This window comes from Anabrus simplex, chromosome 3 (assembly GCF_040414725.1).
Source record: "Anabrus simplex isolate iqAnaSimp1 chromosome 3, ASM4041472v1, whole genome shotgun sequence".
NCBI classification, from domain to species: Eukaryota; Metazoa; Arthropoda; class Insecta; order Orthoptera; family Tettigoniidae; genus Anabrus; species Anabrus simplex.
Window position 1 is genome coordinate 37,939,200 of NC_090267.1, and position 12,644 is coordinate 37,951,843.

A 12,644-nucleotide genomic window follows, 5' to 3' on the forward strand; every position below is an offset into this window, starting at 1 on the left:
TTAACCATCGTTATCCGGTCTATTAGATTAGCAGTTTGACTTTTTCTACCACTACGAGCGCTAATGTGAGTCAGTGCAGTATTTCACTTAAGCACAAATTCATTCGGCGTGGACATTTCCAAAAATCGAATAATGCCTGGGGGTGTTCAACCAAGGAACACATTGCAGAAATAATTATGTAAATAAGTCAATTTGGGTAGGATTTGACTCAAAAAGAAAACTGAGTAAAGAAACAGGAGATTTTAGACCGGAACTACATTTAGGCCGGAAGTGATTTTCGAAATTTGTATTTTTAGTTTCATAGAACACTCCAAGACTACCAGTTTGAAACCTTTCCAGGCGCTTTAGTCCTACTTTCGGCACAATTGAGAAAACTTAATTTTACTATTTTCGTAGAATGGGGGGACCCCTACTTTGTCTGTTAAGAATTGTTTTCAACATTTAAAAACATTTAGGGAGCGTTCGTTGCCTTTTTGTTTTTAATTGATTTTTTGTGCTAATTTTAAATATGACCTCAGTTTCCTTGCCGTTACGTGAGGAGATTTTATGAAAAGGTGTGAAAATTTATTAAAAGCACAAAATGCTGTGAATGAGTTTGTATTTAAAGTGGAAGGAATCACAGACATGGGAAGGAAGGGTTCGGTTCCAGTTCAGTCCAGTGGTATCTGAATGTGCTCAAATATGTCATCCTCATATCGATATATTTACCAGCACGTTCAAAAATTCCTGCGCGGCAAAGTTCAGGCTCAATCTCCGTGTCCCTCAAATCCGTAAAACTAGTCCGTGGGACGTAAAACCAAGAACATTATTATTTATTATTTTACTGTTTAAATCCTCTTCCCACTATTTCCTTTTTAGACTTGAAAAACAGTCTGCCTCCCTGGTATAGTGGCTAGTGTGATTAACTGCCACCTCCGGAGGCAGGGGTTCGATTCCAGGGTCTGCCATGAAATTTGAAAAAATGGTACGAGGGCTGGAACGGGGTCCACTCAGCCTCGGTAGGTCAACCGAGTGGAAGGGGGTTCAATTTCCACCTCAGCCATCCTCGAAGTGGTTTTCCGTTGTTTTCTACTCCTCCAGGCAAATTCCTGGATGGTACCTAACTTAAGGCTACGGCCGCTTACTTCCCTCTTCTTTGTCCATCCGTTCCGATTTTCCCATCCCCCCTCAAAGCCCCTGTTCAGCATAGCAGGTGAGGCCGCCTGGGCAAGGTGCTCGTCCTCCTCCCCAGTGGTATCCCCATATCCAAAGTCTTAAAGCCGAGGCCGGTTCCTTCCCACTTCCTTGCCTCTCCTTTCCAATCTTCCCATCCCCGACAAGGCCCCTTTTTATCATAGAAGGTGAAGCCGCCTGGGCGAGGTATATTGGTCGTCCTCCGCAGTTGTATCCCCCGGACGCTCCAGGATACTGCCCTTGAGGTGGTAGAGGTGGGATCTCTCGCTGAGTCTGAGGGAAAAATCCAACCCTGGACAGTAAACGGTTAGTGCAATGAAATCAAATGAAATGAAATGTTTAAAAACTTCGATTTGAACTTTTGTCACGTGCGTTAATACAAACCAGTGACCTGTTTAAAATAATATGCCTAAATCGCTTGTTTTTGAAATAGATAAGGTAAAATAAATTAGCGCAATTTGTAAGGAAACTACTTGATGGCACATTGTTAATGTTTACCCGTAAACAGAAGCAAATAGTACACTATAAAAATAATGTAGACTATAGACTGGAGGATCCGCGCTCCTCCGCGACATTCGTTGTAAATAGGTGAGTTAACTCGTCTTGCTGTGCCTGTCTCAGTCATATTGTTCAGCCTGAACTTTGCAATAGTTTTGTAAACATTTAATACCGGTACACAGTAACTAATTCATTCGTAATGTAGTTTATACTTGACGAAATATAAATATTATATGCAAGAAAACTGAATGATGCTCATTATAGTTATGATACAGGTTCTCCACCAATCAGAGTTCAGATTTTCATTATGACACAACTGTTTGACCAATTAGGTAAGAATAGCATCGCATCTGAGCTCAACGCACTAGCTTCGCGCTTGTTTCCAAAATCAAACATGTCGGACACACATACAGTATTAACATCAATGCACATTCTACTTCCAATATTGCACAACCACACGGCACATTCCGGCAAATTCACTTCACAACTCTACAATAAACAATTTGTGTTTGAAATAAAGCTAGGTTATGATAACCTTCTACCAAAGCTTTGAAAACATATGATATTGTCAAGATCTCTGATCCACTCACGGAAAATCAATAACCCAGCGCATGCGCTCTGTTCAGTAAACTCAACTGTCAAGGGACATATCGACAGGAATTTATGAATATTTAAAAAAGGAATTATAATTATCGTCGAGCATAAACAATCGTATGCAACAAGCATATAATGACAATAATTAAGACACGAGTACGTACGCTTCGCTCGTTTTATAATTCCATACGAGTGTCGTAATTACCATTATAGGCGACTTGCATAATGTACTAGTGTTGTCCCTATAATATGCACTGTCCTTCGAACATTCGAGCGTATCTCGATCGTAATATTTTCAAATGATCTTTGTTACGGCCTCTCTACTACATCAAGATTTTTTCTTCTTTCTTTTTTCAATTTAAACAAGTTATATTTCAACCATAAATGACTAGAACGGGCAGAGTGCAACAATCCAATAATAGGAATCACAAAGATTTTAGTAAGGGCTCGGCCCTTTTAACAATAAAATGCAATTGAGACAGATCTTGATTAAAAATTCTTGCGAATAACACCAATAAGTTTCTGAAAATACCCAAGACCCGTAATCGGCAGAGAACCACAATTAGTATATTTTATAAATATATTTTTTGAAAATGACACTGATTAAGAAAGAAAGGAGGGTAATTAATACAATTTGACAATAGTGATTAACGGCCACACTTACAATCAAATATCAAACCCAAAAGGGGGTAAGAGAGTTAGAGCACGTTACAAGACAGAAATATACGAATTAATACCGTTGAAAAAAAGGGAGACAGACTGAGAAGGAAAGGAAAGGGGGAGGGGGAGATTTTTCCAGGCTGCTTAAACCCTATCAGTTAGTAGTGAGAGCGACCGCTCCGGCCTCAAGAAAAAGTTCAGGATGTGGCAACACTTCTAACATTTGTCCAGATGTAGTCCACCATGTACAGTTGAAGATTAATAAAGGACTCAGAATGAAAGCCAGAAGGGCATAGAATAATCAATAGTTCAGTCTTTAAGTCTTGATGGAAACACGAAACATGAAAATGTTATAACATTTGCTCACCCACTCAGTATGAAGATTTTCAATGCAGCTTTTCACAGAATAAAAATTTAAAACCTCGCAACGGACCAGCCGCCTGCGAAATATTCTGCTCTCTCCACTCAGGGATAATTTCACTCGTTGTCTGACCGGCGAAACGAAGTGTAATAGCACGCTTATATAGGTGGTGAAGCGAGTCCAGAAGTTACTCGAAGAAAAATACGTAGCGTGACGTCACAGCGGAGCAGCAGCAGTGGAGTGGAACAGGCCAGTTAGTGAACAGCTGAGTGAGCAAGTAGATGGTGATAATATGGCAGCAGTAGAATGTGACGGATGGCAGACGGTAAGAAGAAAAAATATTGATGTAGTAGAGAGGCCGTAACATCTTGCCCGAGATAGTGCAACATACAAGTGGCCGTGACGGAATACTGGTTCTGGTAAGTAAACACCCACTGCTTCAAGAATTTGTCCCTGCGCTTTATTAATGGCCATACAGAAGGCTATTATACTTCATGCCTTCCCATCTGTGGGTCCGTCGACTGTTTTCCCTAACCAGCATGTGAGATATTACGAACGATCTGCCATCTGTTGATTATATTTAGAAGCTGAGAAAGGTCAGAGAATCAAAGAGTATCTTGTAGGGAATAGTACTCTTCCATGATCAGAGGAAGTGTGTACTCTCTGGCTTAACAGGTAGTAATCAAAGATTGCTGCATGCAATAACATTACTAAGAATAAAAATCACATATTATATCAGAATATTAATGAAAGTTCTAATCACTTAGCAACTCGCTAAGTACAGAATGCATTGCGCGTTAGGCTAAGCCTTCGCTTGCAATTATTGGAGTGGTCACATAGTGACTTGATTTTAGGTCTACTCAAAATTGACTGATCTTAGAAACCTGTCGATGATTGACGATTCACCGGCAGGTAATTTCGGAGAAAATAAAGAAAGAATAAAGCAAATCGGTCAAGCAGAATGGCCAGACGGAGTTTTAGTAAACTTTGTTAATATATACATATTTCAGCAAATGTCACCATCGCAGGTCTGGATTATTAGATCATTTTTCCTGTGTGATCCCTAAAATATTTATTGACGTTGGTACGTATATAACTTAGGTCCAGTACTAGGGTATCAACGAGTTTTGTCATGCCTATACTTTCTGAATTAGAAGACACATTCCAATTAAATAAACGGCGATCGACACATGAAGGATCGTTGTGTTCAGTGTGGCCTTCAGCTGGAGCGAGTGATATCATCTAGCGATACACAGGATGAGGGAATTTGAGGCAGTAATTTGAGGGTCATGCTGCAGCCGAACTCGAGAATGCAAAGCGAGAATGTTCGCAGCAGTGCCAAATGATTTATAACATACCAGGGTACAATCTCAGTTTAACAGCAATGACCAGTCGACAACGTAAATTGGCTCTGGATGAGTATTCCAAGTTAGTGCACTTTATCTGTCTTTAAACCTCCGTGCCTGCACATACGATATATACTGTACTAGCAAATGTACCAGTGCTTCGCTACGGTATTCTACATTGTATACTGTATAGAAATATATTACTGTACATGCAGTGAAGAAGGTTACTTTTTAACTGCATGTCTCTTAGCATTATCCGAGAAACAGCATGGGGAGATCCCCATACGTTGTTTCCAGTGTAAAATGTGAGCTGCGGAGTTGTGTTAATAACGGCAGGCTCACTTGCCTATTGCCATTCACAATCGAGTTGGGAAGTTTACATTATAATGGCAGCCCCATTGCTTAATTCGTGGTCACAACCGATTTGGGGAGATTTCGTTACAAAGACAGGCCCCCTTTCTTACTTCCATACAGATTACAGTTGAGGAGTTTTTATCATAATGGTAGGAAACTTCTCTACTGCCAATCAAAATTGAGTTGTGCTGTTATCATTATAATGACAGGCACCTTTACCTAATGCCAGTCAGGTTACTGCCAGGCACACCGAGTTGGTGAGTTTCCATTATAATAGCAAAGCCACTATGCCTAATGCCAGTCACATTGTAGGTGAGTGCACTTGTTTATAAACAGCAAAACGCGATCGGGTAGAGGAGTTTTGAACAAAATTACATGCTCCCTTGCCTTCTCCAGGTCAAATCGAGAAGGGAATTATTCATTACAATGGTAAGCCCTCCTAATGCAAGTTACACAGGAGTTGGAGCAGGACCCCAGTCCTACTGCCAGTCAAAGTCGATGTGGGGAGTGCTGATTACAAAAGCAGACACATCTTTCCTCGATCGCTACAAATCGACATAGGTGAATATATATAAATCTACATACGAAAGTATATGCATGTTTAAAATATTGTAGACCTTCAATTACAGATTAACTGCTGATAAACGGTGCGTCATATCGGCAAATGGATTGTACCATAAAACGCCATATTTAACGGTCTAAATGGCTTATCTCGTATCTCGTCTATTCATGGGTCAGATTGAGTTAGAAACGTTGAAAAGAGTGAAGTTTAGGGAAGTTTATCTCACAGTGCATTACTTTTCGCATAATTATGTGACAGCTACAAACATAGTATTTGGCTCATATATGGCTACTGGGTGGACCAATGTTCCTGCAGAATTTGATGATTCTTTCTTTCCTATAAGTGATTCAAAGTATGAATTATGCGTGTAAAACGTACAAAATTTACTTACAATTGAGAAATAGAGACAAATATAATGTATAAGGGAGAGAGATACGACAAAAAGTCATAGGATCAAAGTTGCAGATCACTCCAAATTGAACGGAGATTGTGTCATCCGTTTTGTGACAGGACTTACCGTTTAGCCACGAAATACCTCGAAACGAAGATCTGTACCGTCATCAAAAATTGCCTCCATATTTCGGTATTTTTCGAGGAAAAAAGTGAAATTTTTAAGATCTTGGAAGCTTTTCGTCAGTTACAGGCTAAAACCTATTTCAATTTTCTAGCTCGTCTGGCAGGTTGCGTCGCAACCTTGATTTTGGGGGAGGGATGTAAAAATTAGTGATTACAGGAAACTAAAGCTAAAGATTATGAAGATGGTCACTATTACCCCTTAAACGGATAGCTATACGAAAATTTCGCCAAAATAGTTAATGTACAGACACACGGTCGTTACGATTTTATTTATATAGTTAGATAAGGAATCTGCTCCACGTACACCACCTTCTGGGCTATATCCGCTAGACTTAGCTTGCAGAACCGACCGTTCATGATATCTCCCTTATTAATTCTCCTGTCGAAAAGGTGCATATGAAAAACTGTTTTAGAAATGGGTTTCCATCAATGCTGGTCGATTTCCAATCAGATTGGTCTCGTATATATTGTGGGAGAGTAAAATTACTGTTTCATTTCCCTATAACCCCCAGTCCATTCCGGGAGTTTGAAATGGCATGGACCGTAAATCTACCTGTGGACAGGTGGATGCTAAATATAAAGTTTGGTTGAAATATCTTCAGTATTTTTCAAGTTATAATAAATACGCTTTACACGCACCCGCTTTTGAGTTAAGTCCTTTGGGACTTGTGCTGAAAAACTGTCCATTAATGATATCTTCATTATGAATCCTCCTATCGAAATGATGGACATGAGAAAAAACTTTTAGATATTGAATTCCATTAAGGATGGTAGATTTCTATTAATTTTGAATGCGCATATTTTATGGGAGTGCAAAATCAAGGTATCGGTTTCGGATAAACCCCTAGTAAATTTAGGTATTCAGAAATAATATTGGCCTTAAAAACCCACCCAAGAACAGGTAGATTCTAAATATAAATTTTGGTATGAATATGTCCAGTAGACTTCAAGTTATAAGAACTCAGACAAACAGACACCAAAGGTAGATATTATGCAGATGGTCATTATTACACCTGAAACTTTTAACTGTACGGATATTTCCCCCAAATAGTCAATGCTCTCATAAGCATGTGGGGAGATTTGTAACCTTTCTTTGTAACCTCTTTAATGTGATTATCCCAATGAAGATCATTCCTTATATTAAGACCTAAGTACTTACAGTGATCCCGATGTGGTATTATCACTTCATCAACACAGTAATTTTACCGTCATACCATTGACATCCATCTCACAACACTGTCGATATCTTTGTGTAGTTGCTCTCAGTACTGTGGCCTATTTAATATTATCTGCAAATAGTCTTATCTGAGATTCAATTTCTTTACTCATGCCCTGGCAGTAACGTGACCAAGATCGACCGATTGGGGAGGGGTTATAGTTACAAAGTAACGGTAGATCACAATGGAGGTGCTTGTGCGTGTGAGGTGCGCGCATGCCTAAGTTTTCTAAAAAGGACACTGATATAATTAAATTATGTTGATATTCAGATTGCAGCACCGATAAATTTTAAAAATCGTACATTAAAATACAGAATAAGAACAGTACGATCGAGGTCAACATTTTTAAAGCGAATGGTATGTTCAGATTACAATCTAAAATCCAACTCTCGAGATTTCTTAGCAAATTGACTCATGAGGTCTGTTTAACAATTATGTCTCTGTGAATGGTCAAAAGAGCCAACCCACTGAGTCAACTTTCAAGTGTTTTTGTCACTTTCTTTTTATTTTCGTTTGTAAAAATTCCCTGGGGGGCGCGGGGGGGGGAAGTTGTCTAACCTCCCAGTAAACCCCCCTTGGCTACGGCCCTGTGCCCTGAAGATGATTTTAGTAGCAAGATCAAAACGCGTCAGCCTACAATAGTTATAACTAGACCTGGGATTTTAAGGCAAATGCCTACTTCGTTCCTTACGAAATAACATGATTTTTTAAAAATATGTTGACATTTCATGATAAATACCTTACATTAACAGAGTTTTATAGTGCCCTAAAATGCCTATTTGGACCTTTAGAGCTTATTTTACTATTTTAGTGCCTAAAAATGCCTATTTTCTACATTTAAAATAAAATTCAACTTCTATAATTTTTACAATCACACAATGGACATCCTGGAACGAGCAGAACAGGAGAGGGTGGGTTTTTCACAGAAATGTGCTCTTCCCAGACAACTGTCACCAAAGGAATGCTGAGTGAAGGGTGGAGGTGGAGGTGGAGGATTAGCTCAGAAGAACAACGAGCAGGTAGTAAAGGACGTACTGTGTCGAGTGACGGGGTGAGGGGGGGGGAGATTATCTAGGAAGAACAAGGAGCAGGTAGTAAGAAGGGACATTCTGTGTCAAGTCTCCAGTGAAAGAACATTTGTTTAAGTGAATATAGTTCATCATGCCTAAAACAAAATCATCTAAGAGTGCACTTATACAACAATGGCTTGTACAATTTCCAGGGATGACTTTTGATGGCAAGATTATTTTCTGCCAGTACTGCAATTAACAGGTATGTGCATATATCGTAAATTTCATATTAATCTAAAACTAATGTTTTGATATTGGCTCCTCTAATTAATTTTAGAGACCTAGTCCAGACGACCTGGGTTCGATTTCTAGTACCGGCAGTAATTTAGAAATCTATGAGGTCTGGAACGGTGTTGACCCATCATCGTGAGGACAATTGAGAAGCTACAGTGGGGAGGGGTCACGGAGGCAAGGCAATACGGCTGAGGGATGTATCGTGCTGACCACACTCCACCCATTATCTGCAGGCCATGAGCTGGGCAGCAACCGTTATTGAAAGCCAAGGCCCTTCGGGGACTGTAGTGTTCTTGTTCTTAATTAACTTTAGAGTAATAATGGCTTAATTTAAATAGTACAAAATTACAAATTTTGTTCAATAGCTCACCTTTTCTATTCCTCATCTTAGTCTCTAATTGGCATCACTTTATTGTGTTTTAGATTTCACATGAGAAAAAATGCCACCTTCAGCAGCATGCAGATACTGCCAGTCACAAAGCGAAAGCAGCCATGAAAAGTAACATTAGACAGACTCTGCTCACACAAACTATATCTCCTACAACCCATAATGGTTTCTATGCTGATATGTGTAGAGCCCTAGTTGCAGCAAATATCCCCTGGAATGCTGTGCATAATCCGGTTTTCAGAGGTTTTTTAGAGAAATACACCAAGCAGCACATCCCATCAGCATCTACATTAAAGAAGAACTACTTAGATATTTGTTACAATGAGGTCATTTTGTCAATCAGGGAGGATATTGGGGAGTCTTGCATATGGTTGTGTGTGGACGAAACCACCGACTCTGTGGGCAGGTACATTGCTAACCTTATAGTAGGAAAACTGGAACCCAATCAGGCATCTACCGCTCACCTTCTTTGCTCTAAACAGCTTGAGAAAGTCAATAGTCAAAGCATTGCATACTTCATCAACAAGGGGTTGCAATTGTTGTATCCTGGGAGTGTTGATGATTCTAAAGTCCTTCTCCTTGTCTCCGATGCTGCTTCCTACATGATTGCCACTGCACCTCTCCTCAAAACTTTCTATCCTTCTTTAATTCATGTTACTTGCATGGCCCATGCCTTGCATAGACTCGCAGAAACAGTTAGGGCCGAGTTTCCTGCAGTAAATACTCTCATTTCAACAATGAAGAAAGTGTTCTCTAAGGCTCCATCAAGAATAGCCATCTTTCGTGAGAAACTCCCCTCTATTCCCCTTCCACCACAGCCAATCATCACCCGTTGGGGTTCCTGGATGGAAGCTGCCCTGTATTATGCAGAACATCTTGAGGAAATCAAGACTGTGATAGACAATTTGCCTTTAACGGACAACTCTGCATGTGTGTCGTCTGTCAAAGAGCTGTTAAATGATTGTTCCAGTGTTCAGAGAGACATTGCGTATATTCAGGCAAATTTTTCATTTCTTCCAGTCACCATTACAAAAATGGAGGAAAAAGGAAACAGTCTCAAACAGCAATTTTCTGCAATTGAGGAAGCTGAGAATAACATACAAAGTGCTAGGGGCAAGGTAGGGGACAAAATAAGAGACAAGTGGTCTAGCGTACTGCAGAAGAACTCAGGTTATACAGTGCTGAAAAAGGTACATCAGGTAATGGATGGGGAAAAGGTAGACTTACCAAGTGAAATTAAATTGAAAAATGTAGATAAATTTTCCTATGCCCCTCTAACATCTGTGAGTGTGGAGCGCACTTTTTCTGCTTTCAAAATGATTTTAACAGACAAAAGACACTGCCTGACTGTGGAAAATTTGGAGAAGATTATTGTTATGTACTGTAAAGCAAACTACGAATGAAAATACTGTAGGAATGTTCCTCACAAATAATAAACACATACTCCATTCGCGTTTATGCCGTTATTGGATGCCTACAGTGCTGTAATTGTGTACAGTGATTTTAGTATTAAGGTTTTAGATCAGTACTGATAATGGTATATCATATAATCCATAACATTTTTGTCACATTACTTTTTATATTGTTTTTGATAAATGTCTTTTTTTATTATGTCTTAATTTTGCAGTTATTTCGGTTAAGAATAGGGATACCACGTTTGTTAAAGTAAAAAAATATCACGTTACAGTTTAAGTGTATATTGTAATATTTTAAACTCTATTTCCTGCCTATCCACACATTTTTAAAACATATTTTAAGTGCCTGTTTTCTCTTTTAAAAGCCTATTTACTTGTTTTAAAAGCCTATTTTAGGCGCCTAAAACTAATTTTTTTAGAGCCAAAAATCCCAGGTCTAGTTATAACACGACCTAATATACCCAAAATACTATAATGTTATCATACTTTGTTTAGAGAAATGTAAATCTGAACGTGGTCCTTGGATTAATTCCCGGAAGGTGTATCAGTTGTGCTGCCAGATCCACTGTTGCCTCGCAACTTACTAGTTTGCTGATACCAGGGACCTCTGAATGCAATGTTTGACGGCACTTCTTTTATTTTTTAGCTATTTGTTTTACGTCATACCGACACAGAAGGGTCTTATGACAACGATGGAATGGGGTAGGAGTATGACTGGGAACGAAGCGACCTCGGCCTTACTAACCCAGTAAATTACTCCAGCAGCGAGTGACTTAGCAGGGGAGTGAGCGTTTAGACACGGTATATTTTGAGTTCATTTGTCACTTCAAGATGATCTTTTGATAAGGTAGATCATGGGGCACTACTGGCGAAAATGGGGGCTATTGGAATAGCCAATAGAATGCTTGAATGGGTGGCTTCGATTCTAGAAAATAGAACTCGGAGAATTAGACTAAGTGAAGTGTTATCTGATCCCGTAATGATCAAGAGGGTCGTCCCACGGGACAGTATTATTGGACCTTTAAGTTCTCTTATATATGAAAATGATACGAGTAAAGGTGTGGGATCACAGAAGGATGTTTGCGGATGATATTCTACTGTATAGAGTAATAAATGAGTTAGAAGATTGTGAACGATAGCAATAGGACCTAGACAATGTTGTGAGATGGACAGTGAACGGGATCAAAAGTCAGGCTGTAAGTTTCACCAAGAGGAAAAGTCCCCTCACTTTTAATTTCTGTGTTGATGAAGTGATAATACCACATGAGGATCACTGTAAGTACCTGGGTGTTAATATAAGGAATGAACTTCATTGGGGTGATCACATTAAAGAGGTTAGAAAGAAAGGTTACAAATCTCCTCACATGATTATGGGCTTATTTAGGGGTTGTAGTAAGGATGTAAAAAAGAGGGGGTAAAAGTCTCTGGTAAGACCCTTTTTTTGTTGCTAGTTGTTTTACGTCGCACCGATACAGATAGGTCTTACGGCGACGATGGGACAGGAAAGGGCCAGGAGTGGGAAGGGAGCAGCCGTGGCCTTAATTAAGGTACAGCCCCAGCATTTGCCTGGTGTGAAAATGGGAAACCACGGAAAACCATCTTCAGGGCTGCCGACAGTGGGATTCGAACCTACTATCTCCCGAATACTGGATACTGGCCGCACTTAAGCGACTGCAGCTATCGAGCTCGGTAAGACCCCATTTACAGTATGGTTCCATTGTATGGAACCCACAAACGGACTGCTTGATACATGAACTGCAGAAGACCCAAAGGAAAGCAGCTCGATTCGTTCTGAGTGATTTCCGACAAAGGAGTAGTGTTACGAAAATGTTGCAAACTTTGTGCTGGGAAGACTTGGAAGTAAGGAGAAGAGATGCCCGACGAAGTGGTATGTTCCGAGCTGTCAGCGGAGCTGTGGCGTGAAATGGCATTAGTAGACGAATAAGTTTGAGTGGTGTCTTTAAAAGTAGGAAAGATCACAATATGAAGATAAAGTGGAATTCAAGAGGAAAAATTGGGCCAAATAATCATTTATAAGACGAGGAGTGAGGAATTGGAATAAATTGTCAAGAAAAATGATCAATAAATTTTCAAGTTTCTTGAAAATTATTTAAGAAAAGCTAGCTAGATAACTGATAGGGAATCGGCCAACTGAGCGATATCCCTAAATTCAGACCATCGATTGATTGATTGATT